The 21,195-nt window shown below is 41.6% G+C and overlaps 1 protein-coding gene across 1 annotated transcript in view; it reads right to left on the bottom strand.

Moving 5' to 3' along the window:
* Positions 1–20,827, bottom strand: part of tlr1 (toll-like receptor 1) — a 55,206-nt gene extending 34,379 nt beyond the window's left edge. Inside the window, exon 1 of the mRNA XM_036127492.1 lies at positions 20,754–20,827. The gene's annotated coding sequence lies outside the window, so the exon portion shown is untranslated. The remainder of the gene's footprint in view (positions 1–20,753) is intronic.
* Between the last annotated feature and the right edge of the window lie 368 nt (positions 20,828–21,195).

Here is a 21,195-nt window from a genome sequence, read left to right as displayed (position 1 = left end):
TGTTATATTATAATTTCCTGAGTGAGAGAAAAATTAGACAGCTGTAAAACATGAACAAACTTTAGAGAGAAAACTAGAAATGTAATCATTGTATATTATTAAAATGAAAAGAAAACTCATTAACTGATCCCCGGATGAGATCTCAAGTTCACTCTGCTGTCATAACAAAACAATTAGATCTGTCTCTCTGAACACTATAATCTGAAGCTGTTTGTAGCAAACACGCTTTCATTGTATTATTAATTTGAGGTAAGACTTCAATCTTTTTTTGTTTTGTTGGGGTCATTGCATTATGTTCTCATTATCTCAAGGCATCAAAGCCCTGGTTCTTGTGATAGCAGGATAATAAATCTGTTTTAATACAGAAATCAAGATGGTGATGCTGGCAGGTGATTGAAAAAAAAAAAAAAAACGGCTTCTGTAGTAGATTACCTTTGAGTCTCATAATGGCAATACAGGATGAAACTGGGCGTGACACAAGAGCCACACATTCATCCTGTTGTCTCTTTAAAAATGTCTTGTCAAGCTCAACTTCTTTAGATCTATGAAGTATAATTAGTACAAATGTTTTTTTTCATGTTGCCCATTTCATTTTTTGATTTAAAAAAACAACAACAACAACTAGGATAATATAAGACCACATGGTAACTGTTTAATTTTAATAATCAATACACATTAAATGTGTTAACTTTGCTGCTATTAATCTCAAGCTCCACAAAATTGCCAATTTATAAAAAAGAATACCTTCGGATATTTCTTCAATTGTTTTTTTTTCCTTCCAGTCTTATTGATAATTTACTTTCCCAACCATCCAAGCTTTAGCATCCACGTTGCTAGTTTGCTTTTCATGCAGTCTCTGTGTCCATCCGTCGTGGTTGGGATTTTGATCTACGTCATAATCTTATCACCGAACACACGTGGGCGGATCAGCTGTCAAGTTAAAATATGACCAGCGGAGACAGCACATGTCTTATTAACAAGTGTGAAATCAGATGCCCAGGGGGCTGCAAGGTGCTGCAGATCCACAGAATCATTTTTTCTTCTGTTCAAATCATCCGGTGAATAGTTAATGAGCGAGCGTTGTTTGCTGCTCTGCCAGCACAGCAGTGAGGACGTAAGGCAATAGGGAGCATCAATTATGTAACACAAAGTGCGCACTCTTACACCCCTTTCTCCCAAACCCACCCTGCCCCCTTACCTGGAACTTTGCAGGTGCTATAAATGTGTTTGTCTGTGCGAGCACAAGTGAATCCAAGGCAGGAAAAAGAGAAGAATAAAGTGGGCAAAAGGAACAACAGAAGAGTGAAATGAATGTAACCATTGATCAAAAAAAATAATCAAGGTTTTAAATGCTTTTTTAGGTACTCGCACCTGACCAAAACCTAAATCATAAATCCGCTGCTGCTTTTATTTTCTCTACTTCAATGTTTTTCTTTGTGTAAAGTGAGTTTAATTGGATAAAATAAACTTATTATGTAATGGTGGAGCATATTCTAACAATGAACAACTCAACATTTTATCTCAACATTAAAAGCCCTGGTAGAAAGAATAGCCTTTATAAAGTTATAAACATAATCTTCTGAAATGGCGTAAATGTAAATTTAGCTGTAGAAAGAAAACTTGTAACACTTAACACAGATATTCTTGGACTAAGACAAAGCCATTGTAGAAACGCTGTGTGTGGATAAACTAAACACACCAATGATACAACGGCTTTTCAGCAGTCACTGTTGTCATTTTGCGTTTGGCGTTATCAGTCTTTCTACGGTGTGGATGAGTTGTGGCAACATTGCCTCAGTTCATTGAGCTTTGGAAGAAGTTGTTTATGTACGGCTTTCTTAAGGTCCCACCAGAGCATTTCTGTTGGGATGAGGTCAAGACTTTTTTCTTTAATTTTTGATTCATTTTAAAAGTATGTACAGCTTTATACGACGAGTAAGAAAATCAAGACAAAATCATCCATTTTACAAAGAGAGAAACACATTTCAACATATGATAAAATGTTCCGCATGCATTTCCTTTATTTCAAATATATTATAACTAAATACCAAAATATTTCTAACCTCAAAAATCTGTCAGATGAATTATATTTTAGACTGCCCAATCTTCATAATATTTACAGCTCTTAAGAGGTCCAAAGATGTCCTAACTAAGTTGTTGATTGATGCATTGAATTGTCCATAAAAAAACTTCTCACCATCCTTCCTTATGTCCGCATGGATGCTGTCTCCAATCGTCTCCCGGAAGAAGGTGCAGCCAGGACAGCGGAGGAACAGGTGCTCTAAAGTCTCGGGGTCTCAGAGACGAACTGAATAATCTCTGCCATATCTTTCTTTGTTAATCTGGTGCAGGATGACACCAGTAAAAATCCTATTGTTTGCCTCTTGATGAATAAACTTAGCTGGTAGATTTTACCATATTTGTCAAAATATTTTATCTGGACTTCGACTGGGACATTGCAACGCCCTGGGCCTCACATTTGACTCAGAGATACTTCGGTATAAAGAGGGATTCTTAGTCAATTTAATCAATCTGAGCTGCTAAGGCAAAACAAGCCCAAATCATCACTCCTCCATCACCTAGTTTGACAGCAATTTTATAAACTTCGACAAATTAAGTGCTAACTGGGGGTTGAGTCCGAGATTTAGCCCTTTGCATTCTTAACAGATTTCCTGAGAAGTTTGTTGTCTGGTCTTGAGGGAAATTTGTTGGGACATTCGTTCTTCAGATTAGCAACTATATTAAATGTTTTCAATTGAAAACATTTGATTGTCTTTTTATATGTTACTTAAAATTGTTTGGAAATGGCCAGAAAACCCTCTCCAGAATGATGGACGGCTTCCCTCAGGTCATTGCTGATGTCCTTCTACCTTGACGTTGTGCTTCTTGCAAAGGAACAGACAAAACTGCTTTTGTTTAGATAGAAAAGTTGCCTTCAACTTTTCTATCTAAATCATTTGGCGTCCATAAAACCTGTAGTTTTTAGTTACTATTGGACAAAATCCATCTTTAAAATAAACTTCAATGTGTAATTTTCAGAATATGGACACGTTCACTAATGCAAAGGGTCTAGGATTCTCTCATAAGTATCAGTCATTCCTCTTGTTTCTCTGTGCTGCTCTATCTTGCAACAGCAAACAGTGAATGTCAGGAAAAGGAAAACAAACTCCAAGTTAAATACAAATCATTTTTTAGCTGCTATCCTTTGAGTTTTCACTACAATACCCTAACCCTACAGTAGAGGGCACTCATTTTTCAGGCATTACTCTCTTGCCCCAAGGCTCACTGCGTGAAAGTGGAACCATAAGAGCACCGGATTTGCGAGTAGTTCTCACTGCCTTTTTATCTTCTTAACTGACCTATTTAGGACATTTCATTACTGAGAGGCCAAAAAAGATGTTAATTGTCTGCTCTTCCTGTCGCCCAGGAGGTTAGACTAAGGTGGAGCACAACATATCGACTCAATAGTTTAATAAATGATTCTGAAAGCTACCAATGAAAACTGGGTTCACGTGTAAAAAACGCTTTGGGAGCAGACAGTTTACAGTTTTATTGTGCTGCTGAGAGTCTCCACTGAGGGTCTTTCTCTGCACTAGCCTGCAGACAGAGATGGGAGGAAGCTGTTTGTTTGATTCATCCCATCCTCCACAGTGATTACTGAGAAGCTGGGACTATTTATTCTGAAGAAGCGAAGCAGCTTTGAGGAAAAGACTGCTAGGAGAAATATTCCCGGCTTTAAGATGTCTCTCACTGTTTAGCTTTACGCAGAACAGTGGCATCACAGGATGATATAGTTATTTGACTTTATAACACTAAACATAAAGGCTAACTTAAAGGTAACTCTCTAACAGTGGAAGAATGAATGCTCAGGTTTACTGTAGTCGATAAAGGTTTAACTATCACATGGTGACTTTTGTTTATGGAAAATGCAAAATCGCAGTTTGGGGAAAGGAAAAGAAAAATTGTTCTAAAGTCCAGGTGAGCCAACTCCCTCTATAAAGGGCCTGGTGTGGTCAGATATTAAACTGTGGTGTCATCTCTTTGGTAACTTAATTAGGACCTCGGCAGGTGGAGTTTATACACTTCTCTCTCTTTCTGGTGTTGCCAAACAGAGAGACACACCAGTTCAGCCCAGAAGGTCACTTTATGAATGGATGGTAGTTGCCGTTGGTCCCTTCGATCTGACTTCTCAACAGTTGCAAGCAACTCAAAACACGATCACGTGGAAATAGTAAAGAATCATCCAGTGAACATAAACACTGCAACCAAATTTTCCCACAGACGCACACAGAACCCCCCCCCCCCCCCCCCCCCCCCCCCCCCCCCCCACTAATCATTTATTTACCTTTAATAGACAAGAAACATGCACAGCAGTGGCACACTTGGTAGCACTGTGGCCTTGTAGCCTGGGTTCAAATCCTTTGCCTGAGGTCTTTGTGCATGGAGTTTGCATGTTCTCCCTGTGCATGTGTGGGTTCTCTCTGGGTACTCTGACTTCCTCCCACCGTCCAGAAACATGACTGTTAGGTTAATTGGTTTCTCTAAATGGCCCTTAGGTGTGAGTGTGTACAATATGTGCTGGGTTGTTTGTCCTGTGTGTCTCTATGTCGCCCTGGAGACCCCCCCCCCCCCACATGATGCTGGATGGATAAGCAGGTATAGACGATGGATGGATATTCATATGAAGAAAACTGATCTTGATTGGTAGTATCTTGGAAACTGATGATCCAGTTTCACTTCGGATGCTTGCTACACACCTGCAGAAGCCAAAAGTTGATCTTCGTCTACTCATTTTAGTGGGATTGATTACTGGAACATTTACCCTGTGTGGATTAGAGGCGTGTATTTAGTTGGTCACTTAAAACGCACACAAGGATGCACGTGCAGTAAAACAGATAACGTCTCCATGATGACACATTCTTTCTTCAGGTATCATGTCAGAAGACCCTCCTTTTAGGGGTGTGTCTAAGTTTAGAAAAAGGACATGTAGCCATCACACGAGGCCCTTATTCTTTGGGAGGTCGCCCGTGTTGTTTTGTAGTAAGAGTCTCAGTGTTGAAACTTATTTGCCTTATTCAGGATAAACGGTTAAGCTAAATTCTCAAGTTGAGTCATCCTTAGAGGATGTTTTAGTTTTGGTGAGCCGCTTAGAGGAAATAATCAGACCGGAGGGGAAGACAGTGGGTGTGCACATGGTTACAGTGTGTGGAAACTTTGCTACAGTTACAACATCGTAACAAATGTCCAAAAATACAAAAAGGTGTTAGCGAAAACCATTCCAGATGCACAGTATCCAATTACACAGGGATTAATTTGGGCTTGACCTATGTTTACATAAGAATGATCGCTACTGTGAGTGGTTTGTGTGTTTTGGGTATGAGGAGACTAACATTGTTTCTTATTACTTCTTTCGAATTACTTATACACTCCGGTTTGCAAGTTAAACCTGTTTGATTCCTAACAGAATGAATCACCATTTCAAATGATAATGAATTGCTTTGCTGCGGTTATTTGACAGGCTGAATTGAATGTGGATAGATTGATGAAGGGCATTTGGAAGGGACGAAAGAAAAATGCTTGACTGACCAGGGGGAAATGTGTGAAGCTACAAATCAATTTTGCCCATAATCTCTTTACTGGCACTAGGGTGGGGCCTGGGTGACTGAAGTCACAGGGGTGTGTAATCATCATGTTGATAAGCGGAGGGAAGTGAGCCAACTGCCACTGCAGAAGGAGAAGAAATCGATGTGATGTGATGTCAGTGGATAGAAAGGTCAGGTAGGAGGAACACCCTCGTCCGCCATGATGGTTTTCCTTCACACCTGAATCCATAAACTGAACCTGGATACACTTTAGGCCTACTCATCCCTCGAGTTATGCGGGTCACTTCAAAAGCGTTCCTCTTAACAAGCTCTATGAGCTTGCTGTAGTGTATTAGTTGTAATAGATGCAGGACATAACACTTTAGCAGATTTTACTCTTTGACACAAAAGCCTGCTAAACCCAAGAACATAAGTCAGTTTGCTTGTAAAATGTATTCTTTTACAGAGCTCACTTCAAGTAAAAAAACATCTCCTCATGCAAATGGCATTGAAATGCTAGAGCAGACCTTCTGGATGTAGTAGAATTAAGCTACCTAAAATATTACTTGTCATAAACCTGAGTCCCATTAGTTTTTTTTAAATCAGTCTAAAAAGTGAATGTATATTTGACACAGAGATCTCTGTGTATTCCTTACCACACACAATTTATTTACAAAACAAAAACAAACGAACAAAAAAGGAATACCACCTCAAATAACATTGTACAAAAATGGTGACATCAATCAACCAATATGATCTCACTACTAATTAGATAAAATAAAACAATGCAAACACCTCACAAGGACGACCGATTCCACACACTACTTAAAGTTAATAAAAATCCTTAAAAGTCAAAGAATTACTGGGAGCTTATGCGGTTCACAGAAACTGAAAGAAAATGATTTTATAGTCTAATCCTGAAGTCTCCTCACTTTACATAGGAAGGAAAAGCGGGAAAAAAAAGACGTAGTCAAGTCCTCAGCACCAACTTTGGGGTCGGCCAACTGCCGCCAAAGAAAACAATAGAGCGCCATACTTGAGGTTTGAATTGTGTCATTTCCGTCGGCTCCTGCAGTAAGTGTGAATCAATCAATCAATTAATAGATCAATCAATTAATCAGTTGATGCACCATTTTGCTGTTGTTGATCACTAATTACCGACACGTTTTGGCCCAATGCCAGCGAAAGCTACTGGAGCAGCAGCTGCTGTCACTTCACCTAACTCTGATGGTTAACGCCCCGGGGAAGCTTTGGATTCAGAAGAAAGATCTGCTGCTCCACCTAGCTGGTATGCCACTGTACCACACACACTGCTGCCTCAGCTGTTTCAACGTGCCACTCAATATCTGGTGGGTCTCATCCAGCCAGCAATTTAGTCTACAGCCCATGCTCATCTGTCTTTGCTCCAGCTAATTTGGTCACTGTTTCTCCATCTCTCCAGAGCCCCCAGCTTTTCACGTCTTCCCTTTCTTACAAGCCTGGCAGAAGTCCACGGCTCCATTAACTGTTGCAGGGATCTGACAAAGTCTCATCAACCAAAAGAAGGAGGTGTAACACAGAAAAGCCGGATTTGTTTAACCACAGTGGTTTAAACATTTCAACTGGCTAGATGTTCTGCTCTCAGTGTCACCTTCAGACAATTAAAGGACTGGGTTCCAGGGTGTCCATATGTGCTCTTGGCACCAGGACACCCTAGGTCGCAGTTCAATGATCGACTTTGTTGTCGTTTCATCTGACCTGCGGCCGCATGTCTTGGACACTCGGGTGAAGAGAGGGGCGGAGCTCTCCACCGACCACTACCTGGTGGTGAGTTGGCTCCGATGGCGGGGGAGGAAGCCGGTCCGACCGGGCAGGCCCAAACGCACTGTGAGGGTTTGCTGGGAACGTCTGGCGGAGTCCCCTGTGAGGCGGAGCTTTAACTCCCACCTCCGGGAGAACTTTAAACACGTCCCGAGGGAGGCGGGGGACATTGAGTCTGAATGGACCATGTTCCACGCCTCTATTGCTGAGGCGGCTAGTCGGAGCTGTGGCCGCAAGGTTGTCGGTGCATGTCGTGGCGGCAACCCTCGAACCCGCTGGTGGACACCAGCGGTGAGGGAAGCCGTCAAGCTGAAGAAGGAGTCCTACCGGGCTTTTTTGGCCTGTGGGACTCCGGAAGCAGCTGATGTGTACCGGCAGTCGAAGCGGCAGGCGGCTCGGCTGGTCGCCGAGGCAAAAACTCGGGCGTGTGAAGAGTTCGGAGAGGCCATGGAGAAAGACTTCCGTACGGCTTCGAAGCGATTCTGGTCCACCATCCGGCGTCTCAGGAGGGGGAAGCAGTGCAGTACCAACACTGTTTACAGTGGGGGTGGTGTGCTGCTGACCTCGACTCGGGACGTCGTGCGTCGGTGGGCGGAATACTTCGAAGACCTCCTTAATCCCACCAACACGTCTTCCATTGAGGAAGCAGAGCCTGAGGACTCTGGGTCGGGTTCTCCCATCTCTGGTGCTGAGGTTGCCGAGGTTGTTAAAAAGCTCCTCGGTGGCAAGGCTCCGGGGGTGGATGAGATTCGCCCTGAGTACCTTAAGGCTCTGGATGTTGTGGGGCTGTGTTGGTTAACGCGGCTCTGCAACATTGCGTGGACATCGGGGGCAGTTCCCCTGGATTGGCAGACTGGGGTGGTGGTCCCCCTATTTAAAAAGGGGGACCGGAGGGTGTGTTCCAACTACAGAGGAATCACACTCTTAAGCCTCCCTGGTAAGGTCTATTCAGGGGTTCTGGAAAGGAGGGTCCGTCGGATAGTCGAATCTCGGATTCAGGAAGAGCAGTGTGGTTTTCGTCCTGGCCGTGGAACACTGGACCAGCTCTACACCCTCAGCAGGATTCTTGAGGGGGCATGGGAGTTTGCCCAACCAGTCTACATGTGCTTTGTGGATCTGGAGAAGGCATTCGACCGTGTCCCCCGGGGGATCCTGTGGGGGGTACTCCGGGAGTATGGAGTACCGGACCCTTTAATAAGGGCTGTCAGGTCTCTGTACGACCGGTGTCAGAGTCTGGTCCGCATTGCCGGCAGTAAGTCGGACTCGTTTCCGGTGAGAGTTGGACTCCGCCAAGGCTGCCCTTTGTCACCGATTCTGTTCATAACTTTTATGGACAGAATTTCTAGGCGCAGCCAAGGTGTTGAGGGGATCCGCTTTGGTGGCCTTAGGATTGCGTCTCTGCTATTCGCGGATGACGTGGTCCTATTGGCTTCATCAGGGTGTGATCTACAGCTCTCACTGGAGCGGTTCGCAGCCGAGTGCGAAGCGGCCGGGATGAAAATCAGTGCCTCCAAATCCGAGACCATGGTCTTGAACCGGAAAAGGGTAGAGTGCCTTCTCCGGGTTGGGGAGGATGTCCTGCCCCTAGTGGAGGAGTTCAAGTATCTTGGGGTCTTGTTCACGAATGAGGGGAAGATGGAGCGGGAGATCGACAGGCGGATTGGTGCAGCGTCTGCTGTGAAGCGGGCGCTGTACCGATCCGTTGTGGTGAAGAGAGAGCTGAGCCAAAAGGCGAAGCTCTCGATTTACCGGTCGATCTACGTTCCTACCCTCATCTATGGTCACGAGCTTTGGGTCGTGACCGAAAGAACGAGATCCCGGATACAAGCGGCTGAAATGAGTTTTCTCCGTAGTGTGTCTGGGCTCTCCCTTAGAGATAGGGTGAGGAGCTCAGTCATCCGGGGAGGACTCAGAGTAGAGCCGCTGCTCCTCCACGTCGAGAGGAGCCAGTTGAGGTGGCTCGGGCATCTGGTCAGGATGCCTCCTGGACGCCTCCCTGGAGAGGTGTTCCGGGCACGTCCCACCGGGAGGAGACCCAGGGGAAGACCCAGGACACGCTGGAGGGACTATGTCTCCCGGCTGGCCTGGGAACGCCTTGGGATTCCTCCTGAGGAGCTGGCCCAAGTGGCTGGGGAGAGGGACGTCTGGGCCTCCCTACTGAAGCTGCTACCCCCGCGACCCGACCCCGGATAAGCGGAAGACGACGGACGGACGGTTCCAGGTTAAGCCAAACTAATGAACATGCTTTCTCTGTGCTTGGAGTCCATCTGGGGGAATTCTGCCAGGGCTGGAAAAATTCAGCACATTCTCTGGCCTGAATCTTTTTTTCTCCGAATGAGCAGCTGTCTAGAACCTTACAGACTGTAAACATATAATTACCCGATGCACGTCGGCTGTGGCTTTGATAAGAGGCTTCATTCAAAGAAAGAGGTCGGATCACATTTTTTGAGGGGTTTTAAAAAAAAAGTTGTGGAAGACTCACAAGACCTCACAGATGCCCAAGCGTCGCCCAGGCAACAGAAATGCCATGGTAGACTGGAAACAGGAAGAAAGCGTGCACACACATACCAGAACCCAGCGGATCAATATAGGAGACTTCGCTTTGAAGTTCTAGATCTAGCTGGTGATTAACCGCAGTTGCGTTTTGAACAGGGAGAGTAGCATGTGACAGCTGCTCTGCAGCACATGATTGTGTCTGCAGCCGAGACGGTCCCTTTCCCCTCTTCCATAGTGGGTTTCTGCAAGAGTCATTTTGACATTGACACTGTCCGTGCACAACTGGAAACGCTGCCAGATGTGATTTAGACTTCTGGGATTGAGAGAGGCCCAACAACTAGCCTCAGTAGCGTTGGCAACGAATGCCACTGCTATGGCAAAAAATAAATAAAAATAAAAATAAATAAATACTCTCAGAGGTGCACAAGCTGGTGAAGTTATTCTACACCATCCCTGTGTCCACTGCCAGTGCTGAGAGGTGTTTCTCGTCCCTCTGTCGTTATCAAGACATATCTAAGATCACCCACACGCATGTTTAGACCACAGTCTAAACATGCTTTGAGAATAACCAGACTTCATCCAGCATCATGACAGACAGAGACACTTCTTCAGGACAATTTAGAGCAGGGGTGAGTTTGACATTTTTTATTCTGTTTGTAGCCTATTGTGTTAGCTGTAATATAACGATCACAAGTGAAAATAGACCCGGGGAGTCTTTGCTTCAACGTCAGAACAGAAGAAAAATAAATATTCAGTAGCTGACTTTTAATTCTAATGTCTTTGTCAGCCACACTTCTCATGCCTGGGGAGCACAGTTCACGAGAAAGCAATATATTCTGGAATCTAAAAACGGTTTAGCTTGTAACATGTGATGCAAATCAGTTGTGTGATCAGGGGAGTGCTGGTGTTTTATGTGTGCATGTTGGTGTGTTGGGTGGCGGTATGCGAGTATTGCCTGATGATGGTCCAATTTCAAATGCGTTCCACGGTCCATGTGAAAAACCAACCTTTACTCTTCCTATCATTGCAAGTTTGTGGTGCAGAGATGGATTGGCTGGTGACAATGCTCCACCCACATTGGCAGTCACAGCCACAGTAAATGTACACACACACACACACACACACACACACACACACACACACACACACACACACGCACACACACACACGCTACATGCTCCATTCGTGCTTGCTAGTGACAGGCCCAAAATTGAGTTGAGATCAAGAAGAAGTGCTTGCGCAGCAGAAAACATACAGAGCAAATGCTAATGAGCACCGCTATTGATTTTGTGATTATTACTCCGATCTGCTCATAACAAAAGTTGCTCAGTAAGCTTCATGTTTGGGCCTAACAGCGCTTTATCTATTTCTGTTATAATACATCTGTGAATAAATGATGACTATATTATCCCTGCTGATCTTTATGAGACATTTGTTTAAGAGACATGTTTCTTCGACCTCCCTAATCAATGCATGCAACACTTTTTCCTGCTTGACAGAGTATGTTCTTGATCACTGAACCAGAGGCAGAAGAAAATTTCAAGGTTTCAAATCTCATTAGTTGCTCATATGACGTGTTCTTGTACCTAGAGGTATACCCCCTATACTCAGCTATGTAAACTAATTTTCTTTTCAGGTTGAAATTGTTTAACCATGCAAGGAAAGCCTCTCTCCATTACCGTTTCGTTCTTTCTGTCTTTTTTATTTCTACTGGTTTCTCTAGTGATTTTCTGCCTCACTCTCCGTACTTTTCCAGCTGGAGTGCAAGACTTAGCTGCTTTCTTTGTGTTCAAAGATTCTTTTTTGGACCACTGTGTTTGGCTGGACTTTACAGCATAAGGGAAATACTCTTTTTTTTTTTTTTTTGTTCTTGCCCAGAAACAAAAATCTAGGACTTAATGCCTCAGCAAATATTTAATTGTTGGAAGGATTGAGCATTTAAACGTAATGGGGGAATGTGTTACTTACATCAAAGACCTTTTATTCACCTGTCCACTGTAAGATTATTGTGCAGTAGGGTTCACTGGTGCAGAACATTGTGAAACCAAAGAAAAAAAAAAAAGAAACTAGAAACTGTAGCCTGGTCCAAGCACCAAGAATTTGTGTGACTGCAGCATCAGTCAGCGCTCATTGCTCAAGAATTGCCTATAACCAAAAAAATAAAAATAAACACACACACACACACACACACACACACACACACACACACACACACACACACACACACACACACACACACACACACACGCACGCACACACACTCATTGACCTTGGAGTGCAGATTTTGTTTTATTCATGTCAGAGAATTTTACGTTCTTCCCTCCGGTAAAGCCCAGGACAGTGGCTGTTTGTGAAAAATGGCTGCTGTGGGAGAATTGATGCAAAAAAAATTAAAATAAATAAATAAAAATCTGTGTTTTACTCAAATAGCTGTTTATGATTTATAGCACGTGAACTACTACATTATGACCTCTATGGACCCCGCTGTCTGGAGCCCTTCTGGGGTTTGTTTTGCAGTGAGGAGTGAGTGTTTATTTCCTAAGGACTTATCTTGCAGACCTTCTGCAGAAATGCCTACAATTGTAAACCTAAGCGGCCATAAAGGAGACTCCTAATGTTGTATGCCTTTGTTTATTCAATTAAAGATAAGCTCCATCACATGGAGGCATATATTTCTGCACCCCTCTGTGTGTGCGCATGGGAGTGTGCCTGCATGCATATATGTCTGTGTGCCATGCCCTTTGGGGGATGCACAGTGTGCATTTGGCTGGAACCCAGTGAACAGTTTGCCATGATTTGTTGTGATAAGCGAACAGCGGTGTCTCCGGTTTCAGAGCTGTCTCACAGAGAAAGTTTTCTGGTGAAAATAACACAGGACGTGACTACACATGCGATAGTCTCACTGAATGTATATAATCATTTAATTAATGTGGTTTCACGCTTCCAGAAAGGCATGAATCTCATTTCCACCTTTTATTTGCTCCTCTGCGGTAACATAGAGCTGTTTTCTTCCACGCTCATTGGGCACACACATTAGAAAACCTTTTTTTTTTTTTTTTGCATTTTACACTGAGGCGTATAAACAGCATACCCACAGAGGGATTTTGGAGGCAGCTGTTCTTTAATCCTGACATGATGATGGATGCTGTTGCAGTCTCTTCCTTTTTGAAAATTCTAAAATCCAGCCAGGTGTTGGCTGTATGGATGGGAAATCTGTTTTTAGGTTTATTTTAATGAAATAAATGCCTGTTGGGTTGCAGGATAGATTTTTTAACAAAAATCTACAAAAACATTTATTTACGGGATTGGTATCTAGAAAAGGGCTGGTATGATATTCAGGTAAAAATACCAGTTTTGAGTGTGTTTAAATAAACGTATGATCTAAGTGGTTTAGTTTTAAGCTCAAAGCACTTTAATGTATATCATGCTGCTAAAAATCACATCAAAAACCGCTTTAATACTGATGACTATAGTGATGATGACATTTCAGATCTTCATGATTATCTAGATTTTGAAGCAAAAATGCACATTAACAGCCACTGTTTAAAACCAGCGTTGGCTTTATTGGTGAATTTATTGGTGAGTTTATTTAAAATACATGTTGACCACATATGATTTTAACAAATGCTCCTGAGCATTTGTTAACATGGTGATAGAAACAGGTAAGAAGGGCTTTACGAAGATGAAGTTACCTTGCTGAACTACTCCGTTGCATAGACCCGAGGATGGTGACTAACAGAAGACTCCAGCGAGGATTGAATGAAAATGGCTCAAACAGGGAGACAATGATTAGCGAAGCAAGGAACAGGTGAGTGAAATTAACTGAATGTGCTGCAGCTGTCTATGGAGCATGAATGGAGAGGCTTGTAAGTGTAATGTCTCTTCAAAACAGATTAAGATACAAGCAGTGATGTCACAAGTGTGCGCCACTACCCTCTGCAGGGATTTGAGGGAGTAGCTTGCTCGCTGATGGATGAGTGGGCTGTGACATGACTTTTTATGTTTCACTCTCCCAAAGTAAAAAAGTAACATTACAGGTTGTTTGGACTCTGTTAGCTTCATGCGTGTTGAAAGAGCAGCCATTTAACCGGGCGTTGTGAGGTCGACGTAGGGTGTGTTCAATTAAGGGACAAGCAGTGTGAAATCTCCTGTACCAGTGTGTTGATGAGTGTTTGAGTGTCCTGCTGACTCCTCTCAACAAATCCAACCCACGCTACAGGCTGGGGGGAAACCACCCACTTATTCAGGAAGAATACAGAGGGAACCATGATCAAACACTGTCACAATTAAAATACCAGAAGCCCGAAAAGGAAAAAATTACATTAACAAGCCATTATCACAATAAGAACATCAAAAACACATTTGATGTTCTTATTGTGAATAAAAAAAAGCAATTTTTTTTTGCCTCCCACAGAGTTAGAGTTTGGTCAAATGAAACAGAAATAGTTTTTTTTAATAAACATCTGTATAAAATGCAAAGAGTATCTTCAACTAAGATAACATTGGTGTGAAATAACATTGATAATTTGTATATTAACTCATAACAATGCGATTGCTAAATGTCTGTGCAGCAGATGTGCAATAAGGTCGTTTCCCCCATTACTCTTCTGAGTATGCTTTTAAAATCCGAGACAATAAATGTTGGCAAAAGAAAGTCTTACAAGATCTATGCTGCTGCTAAAGTGCATGGATGAAATCAGTGCGGTTCATTAGACAGGGAAATATAATAATGAATATTTCAAACAAACGTAATGGAATATTAATGTGAATCATAATTAATTGTAACTAAAACCAACGCTGGCATTTATGTACAGGTGTAAAATGATTGAGAAATATTCCACATGATGAAACTTTAACAAATTCTAGACTGATTGCATACATACCTGTTATATTTGCACTTTCATTTATCATGTTTACTATGCCGTGATCTGTCCTCCGATTTCACGCCGATCCACCACAGACACAATAAATGACAGAGAGAAGGTGGGAAATGAGGGAACAGATTAGCCCTAATTGGGCATTAAGTAAGCTGTTAATCACGAGGAAATTAAACCCGTGCTCTAATTACATTATCTCCTCAAAATTAAATCACCATCACTTAGGATGAAACTCAGAGTCTCTTCTGCTCTTTCTTTTACTCAATATTTTTTTTAGCACTTTTCTTTGGTCATTTGGCATTATTCATGTGTTTTTAATAGCATTTATTTATAAAATGGACATGAGTAAATTTGTGTGGCTTTCCCCCTGCTACAATTTAGAGCTAGGATTTTTCTCTCTGGTAATAATTAGATTTTGAGATAAAGATGCATCATTACTCATACAAACAATTAGTATTTGTAGAATTCTTATATTACTCAGCCATCCCTCTCGTTAACCAGGAATTATTTTCCTTTTGAACAAATCAAGAACTACTGGAGGACCTCATGACTGAATATGTTGCTTAGCCACTTGTCAGTGAATTTTGCACTTGCAGTTTTTTTTTTTTTTTAAATAAGGCATTAGTATAACACTTGTAAACATGTTGAATATTTTTTTTGTAAATTAGCATAATGAAAAAAATGATGAAATGTTTTTCTGAGGATATTTCTGTGTGTATTAAACCATCTTTGTGAATTCAAAGCAAAGTTATTTTTTTTAATTGTTTTGCAAAGGCAGGTGACGCTTAATACATGTAAATGCCAGCATGGCCCTCAAGTTCGGTCCACATCTAAAAGCTTTAAGAATACTTGGGGAGGAATCACGTCTTGAAAATGATACGAGATGTAAATGCTTTTAAGGCATTTTGCAGATTGTAAAAGTTGATGGAAAATTCAAAAATAACTTTACATTTGCCATATGGGGGTTCTCAAACTGTGCCACTGATACTCAGAATAAATAGCATTATTAATTATTTCAAAGTTATATGTGAACAGATTAGCAGTGCATTATTATTGGGCTACTAATCACAATGAGTGTAAATAAGTAGTTTTTACTAGTAGTGTCACAAATTGTTTTGTGCAAGGTGGCCATACTGGATTTTGTGGTCACGTTTGGTGAGAAATCCTCAACGTTTCCATTTGACATTCCAATTTTATGGAACCTTGCTGTCAAATCTTTTTAAACCTCAAACTCGGACATTTCGAGAATAGAGATAAAAAACAAAATTATACCATTCAGCCAATCACGAAGCGCCAATAAGAAAGAATGTTTTATTGATACAAATTCAGTTTGCCGCTCAGACCTCGGCAGGAAACATGAATGTTGATTTATATTTTAATATACATGAACAGATGTATGAGAGTAGGGATATTTCCCCCGGGTCTGAAACTGGTGGTGGAGTGGAGATAGATAAAGTAGGTAGTCCAAGAGTTGGTTGAAAGGCGATAGCTTTAGCTGGTCCTGCTAGGATAACTTAGATTGAGAGCTGTCCATGCTGAGCAAGCGTGAAGCGACTGTGGAGAGGAAAAACTCCCCTTTGGGAAGAAACCTCTGGCAGAACCGGGCTCAACATGGCAATCTCTGCCGGACCGAGGGAGTTGCGGAAAAACTCTGGAGAGTCCAGGAGGAACAGCAGTCTGTTAGGAACGAGGATGAAGGTGCATTGACGAAGCCTGGTAGAGCTTGCTACTATGGTGGAGAAGGGGATGGAGGTGGGTTGAGGGTCATCCGAATCGAAGTCCGACATGATCAGTCTTCTCGCAATTGCTGAGAAGCAGGCTGAGGGATGATATGGAGCAGCTTTTAAGTAGAACGCTGGATGCTGATTGGACTTTGTGGAGGTGTGGCCCGGAGCAGATTGGATGTGACAGAGGCGGACCGGCCTCCAATTGGATGGAAGTAAGCAGAGTTTCTTCAGTTGAACTTTCACTTTAGTTCCATTTGTCATTAACAGACACATTGTGAAAGTCATGTTGTACTAAAAGTTGGTGGTAGATAAACCTGGTATTTATTGAGGTGGTACTTGTTATTAAAAGTTCCCAAACCTCCGCTTAAGCTAATTTTTCAATTATAAAATTGAAACCAGCAGATGGTATTTATTTTTACTCAGTCCGCATGATACTTGCCTGTAGGAATGTGTTTTGATTTGCAGTGATTATTATTTACATAAAGATGGGTAGAAATGAGTATATTAATTAATCGGTTCATCTAAATGTAGGCAAACTGTATCTGTGCATAGAGACAATTAACTTGGTAATACAGTTTTAGCAGCAGGTCATCATATGCAAACATTTTCACTCCACAAGCTCTCTGCTCCATTTAAAACCAGTACTATCAGTTTAATACATTTTATATGGTTTACTTTATAAACTCAACAGGTTCCTCAACCAAAAATAATCACTACCTCCAGAGGAATGCATATAAAGGCACAATTGCCTCTACTTTTTCCAGAATGCCTACACTAAACCAAACCACATTAATTAAATGGCCATGGTACCAGCATGCCATAATAATAAAAAAAGGAGGCAGTGTTTGTGTAATTTAAATGTTTTTATTTGTATTTTATTTGCACACTGCATACTGAACGTGTCCTACAGCCAGTGTGCTGAATCTTTTTTTTTCCCGGTGTGTCGTAAAAGGGCAGATTCCCCGTAGGGCTGTGAACCAGCTATTAGACATCGGCGGTTCAACCTGCTACTTAAATCAAGAGGTATCCTCTGGGGGAGATTGGCATGTACTTTCACCCTGCATTTAACACTCCACATAAAAGGATCTATGGAAAGAGGAGGGCCTTTTGGGGCTAGTTCTCTATCTTTCCGGCTGAAGACGAAAACATCCTCAGAATACAGATCTGCTGGGCTCTGGGTGAGCAGTTTCAGTAAGAGATGGTGACTTTGTAAACAGAAAAAAAAAAAAACAAAGTTGGTGTGGATAATAGATTGTAGACAAAGCACTTTCTTCTTCAGAGAAGACGTAAGCGCATAAAGACACGTTAACATTCAGAAAGTCATTGGCCATACAATTCCCACACGCACACAGACGTACGCTTGCACTGTAGCCTGGTGAAATATGACCTCGGATGGAATGAACAGGTCTCGCAATGTGTTGGTGGCAGGTCGTTACTCTGCATCCGTCTTGCTAGACAATAAAGCGCGAACACAATGAGGCGGTCTTTAGAACTCTCTCTCGCCATCTTTTACACCCCTGGCTTCTATAAAGTTCAACCTTGACAGAGAGAGAGACCGGGTGAATGAGAGAGAAAAGGTCGACAATAAAAAGAGGGGGGGCACATGGGGATATTGGAAAAGAAGTAGGCTGATAAAAAGACTAAGAAACCTGAAGCACGTTTGATGACAATGAAAACAGAGAAAATGAGGCCTACATTTTCTGAGAGACGATGTAAATGTTTGTAAAGCAAGCACACAAGGTGCAAAGGCCACATGGCGTCACACAGCATCTGGTATGATCTACCTTAGATACAAGTTCACTAACTCTCCTTTGGACATATTTAAATCTTTTTCCATTTCAAATTCATCGATTAATCCTGCAGCATGATTAGGAAAATTAAATGATTAAGGAAAAGAACACTACAATCTCTGGCCAATGTTACTGTTATAACATCTGTTATAAATGTCCAGTATCTTTCTTCCAATATTGATCCAAGTTACCCAATGGGCTTTTTCTAACACTGAGGACATCTCCAGTAATTTAGTAGAAATAAATGCCATGCTTGAAAACTAACACGTTTTTTCAAAATTGCAAGCAATATTCAACTAGTATTACATGGTACACATTAATGTGATTGTGTTCTATTAATTACTATCTAGTGATGACGTTCCAGGTGCTGCGGTCGCATATATTTACTCCCAACAGGATTTTCTGTTACTGATACAGTTCAGTCATCAGTAAACTTCCATCTCACTCTGGATGACAATTACTTGGTTTTGATATGACTTGTTGATAATTTGGTTTATAACACCCGTAATCACAGTTGCAGTTGATCATGTGCGGACAAGACTTACAGAAAAAAGTTATCCTGCTTTAAGAAATCTGGTTTAAGGCTTCAGGTGTGGGAAAAGGTGAAGCTAAGGTGGAAGTGGGAAGACTGGGCATGAGAATGATACAAATTGAATATGCACGGTATGGGGAAACCACTTGACGCAGTCAGGGTTTAACTAAAGGAATTTTTCAAAAATAAACACTAGAGATTAAGACCAGAAAAAGCTGGGTGACCTGAGCAGAAAATGTTTAAATAATAAAAATACCAAAACCTAAGAACGTACCGTACCACAAACCAAAGTGACTAATTAAACCAAAATCTCATATATTATGTTATCGTCTAAAGTCATTTTACATTTAGATCTGTAATATCTCTACATCATTCATGTAGAGGAATGTTTTTGGTTAGAGTGTCTGCAGTTACATGTTTTTGATATTTTAGAATATGGCTTTAAATGTAAATAAACTTTAACAGATTTCATCCATAAAATGTTAAAGAAATACTTTTATACATTGCATAAAATTGTCCCTTGTTTGACCAACAATTAAGCGTGTTCTATAAAAACTTTCTAAATGTAATGTAATGTTGTTGATTATGGTGGCTAAAAAAACAGGTTTAAATGCTGTGTTTTTGTCCTTAAAGGTCTGCTATTAAATCCAAGCTGAATATCAGTTGCAATCCTTTTAATCAAATGTATCTAACTTCTGGATAAGTTTACTTCTTACTAAGAAAGTTAAGGCTTTTTCTTTTAGAATAAACCCACCACAGTTTGGTATTTGTGACACCTGAATAAAAAAAACGGACTAAAGAGAGCTGGCATGTTTACCTTGGGCAGTTCCTCCCTGTGGGGCTCTGCTGCCTGGCAGCTAGGTGACTGGGAATTTTCCCACACTCAAAGGTTTAAGCCTTGGAAAAGAGCAAGTGGAATTTGAGGTTGTGAAGGGGGCAAGAGGGAGGAAAAGTGGATTGCCACAACCTGTCTGGGAAATTGACCTTTGCGAAAATGAAATGGAATGAATATTAAGTGGTTGCTAATTCCTTGGCTGCAGCATGAAACCCTTGAAGCATTCTGGCTTTTCAGCCTATTAGCCCAGCGGTGAGGATGTGGCAAGCTGCTGCTGCCATGGAACACCATCTGCCTGTAATGCGACTTGTGCCCTTCAACCCTCCTGCAGCGAAGGGTGGTGAGAGAGAGAGAGAGGGCAGAGACATGGAGAGAAATAGAGGGTGCGCAATAATTGTAAAGGAGCGGTACAGACATAACTCAAGCTTCCTCCCAAGTTTAATTAAGTAGCAGCGATGAGGTTATGACAGGGCACCTTTGAGCTACTATCTGTGTCATCTTCTGCAACCGAGGGAAAAGCTTGCCTTCAAATCAACCAGATGTGTACTTTACCTGCAGAGGGCCTAAAATTAAGCAAACACAGAAGACATGCTGTGCCTTTTAGACGGATTCATATTCAGATGACGTACATCTGTAATTTGCAACATCACACCTTGAGTTTACCGTTTTACATGGAGCCTGCTGTTAATAGCTCCCTCATTAAAAAAACAACAACATAATTTCACAGATTTTTTTACCCACTAACTCATATCAGCATTTTAAAGTGAAACTGACATCTTCTAACTGGGACTTGTTAAAATGCCAAAGCACCGAAACAATTGAATTTTTTAGAGGTAAGCTATTGAATTGATAAACTAATAATGCAATAAAGTTCACAAACCTTTTACCCCTTTTGGGTCATGAAAAAAAGTATATACACACACACACACACACACACACACACATATATATATATATATATATATATATATATATATATATATATATATATATATAAACATTTGTCAGTTGGTACGTTACTTTGTTCCCCTATTGTGCTGTTAAAATGTCAGTGAGCCAATTAGCGGTACCTGTTACTCTGACAGTGTAGCTGAAAAGGATGAAAAGGCCTCACCTCTATCACACGCCATGATGTCTATGAGAAATCAGCAGATGACAGAGAATGGAGGGGATCACATATGAAGTCATGGAGGTGGAAAATTTACGGGTACTGGATGTCATATTCTGAGATGCAGATGCCGGATCAAAACGGAAACAGGAGTTCGGAAATTAGATGAAAGAAAGTTTATTTGACAACCGAACTACAGGCGTGCAAGGCTTACCAAAAAGAAAGGGAGCAAACGGGAGATCACACAAGGGAGGATCTTACAAGGAGGGAGAGAAAGGCAGCAGTATGAATATGGGAGGAGACAGAGGAATTCACAACAGCTGGATGAGATGACGGCAGCGAGCTGAGGGAGAACGAGAGCAATGATCTGACAGAGATAATCAGGACAAAACAGACCCTAAGAATACACAACCACAATAAACAGACTATAACAAACAATTCTCACTAC

Source organism: Fundulus heteroclitus, chromosome 23, assembly GCF_011125445.2.
Source record: "Fundulus heteroclitus isolate FHET01 chromosome 23, MU-UCD_Fhet_4.1, whole genome shotgun sequence".
Taxonomy (NCBI): domain Eukaryota; kingdom Metazoa; phylum Chordata; class Actinopteri; order Cyprinodontiformes; family Fundulidae; genus Fundulus; species Fundulus heteroclitus.
The sequence above is the reverse complement of the archived record's forward strand: the minus strand, read 5'-3'. Positions and strand labels throughout refer to the sequence as shown.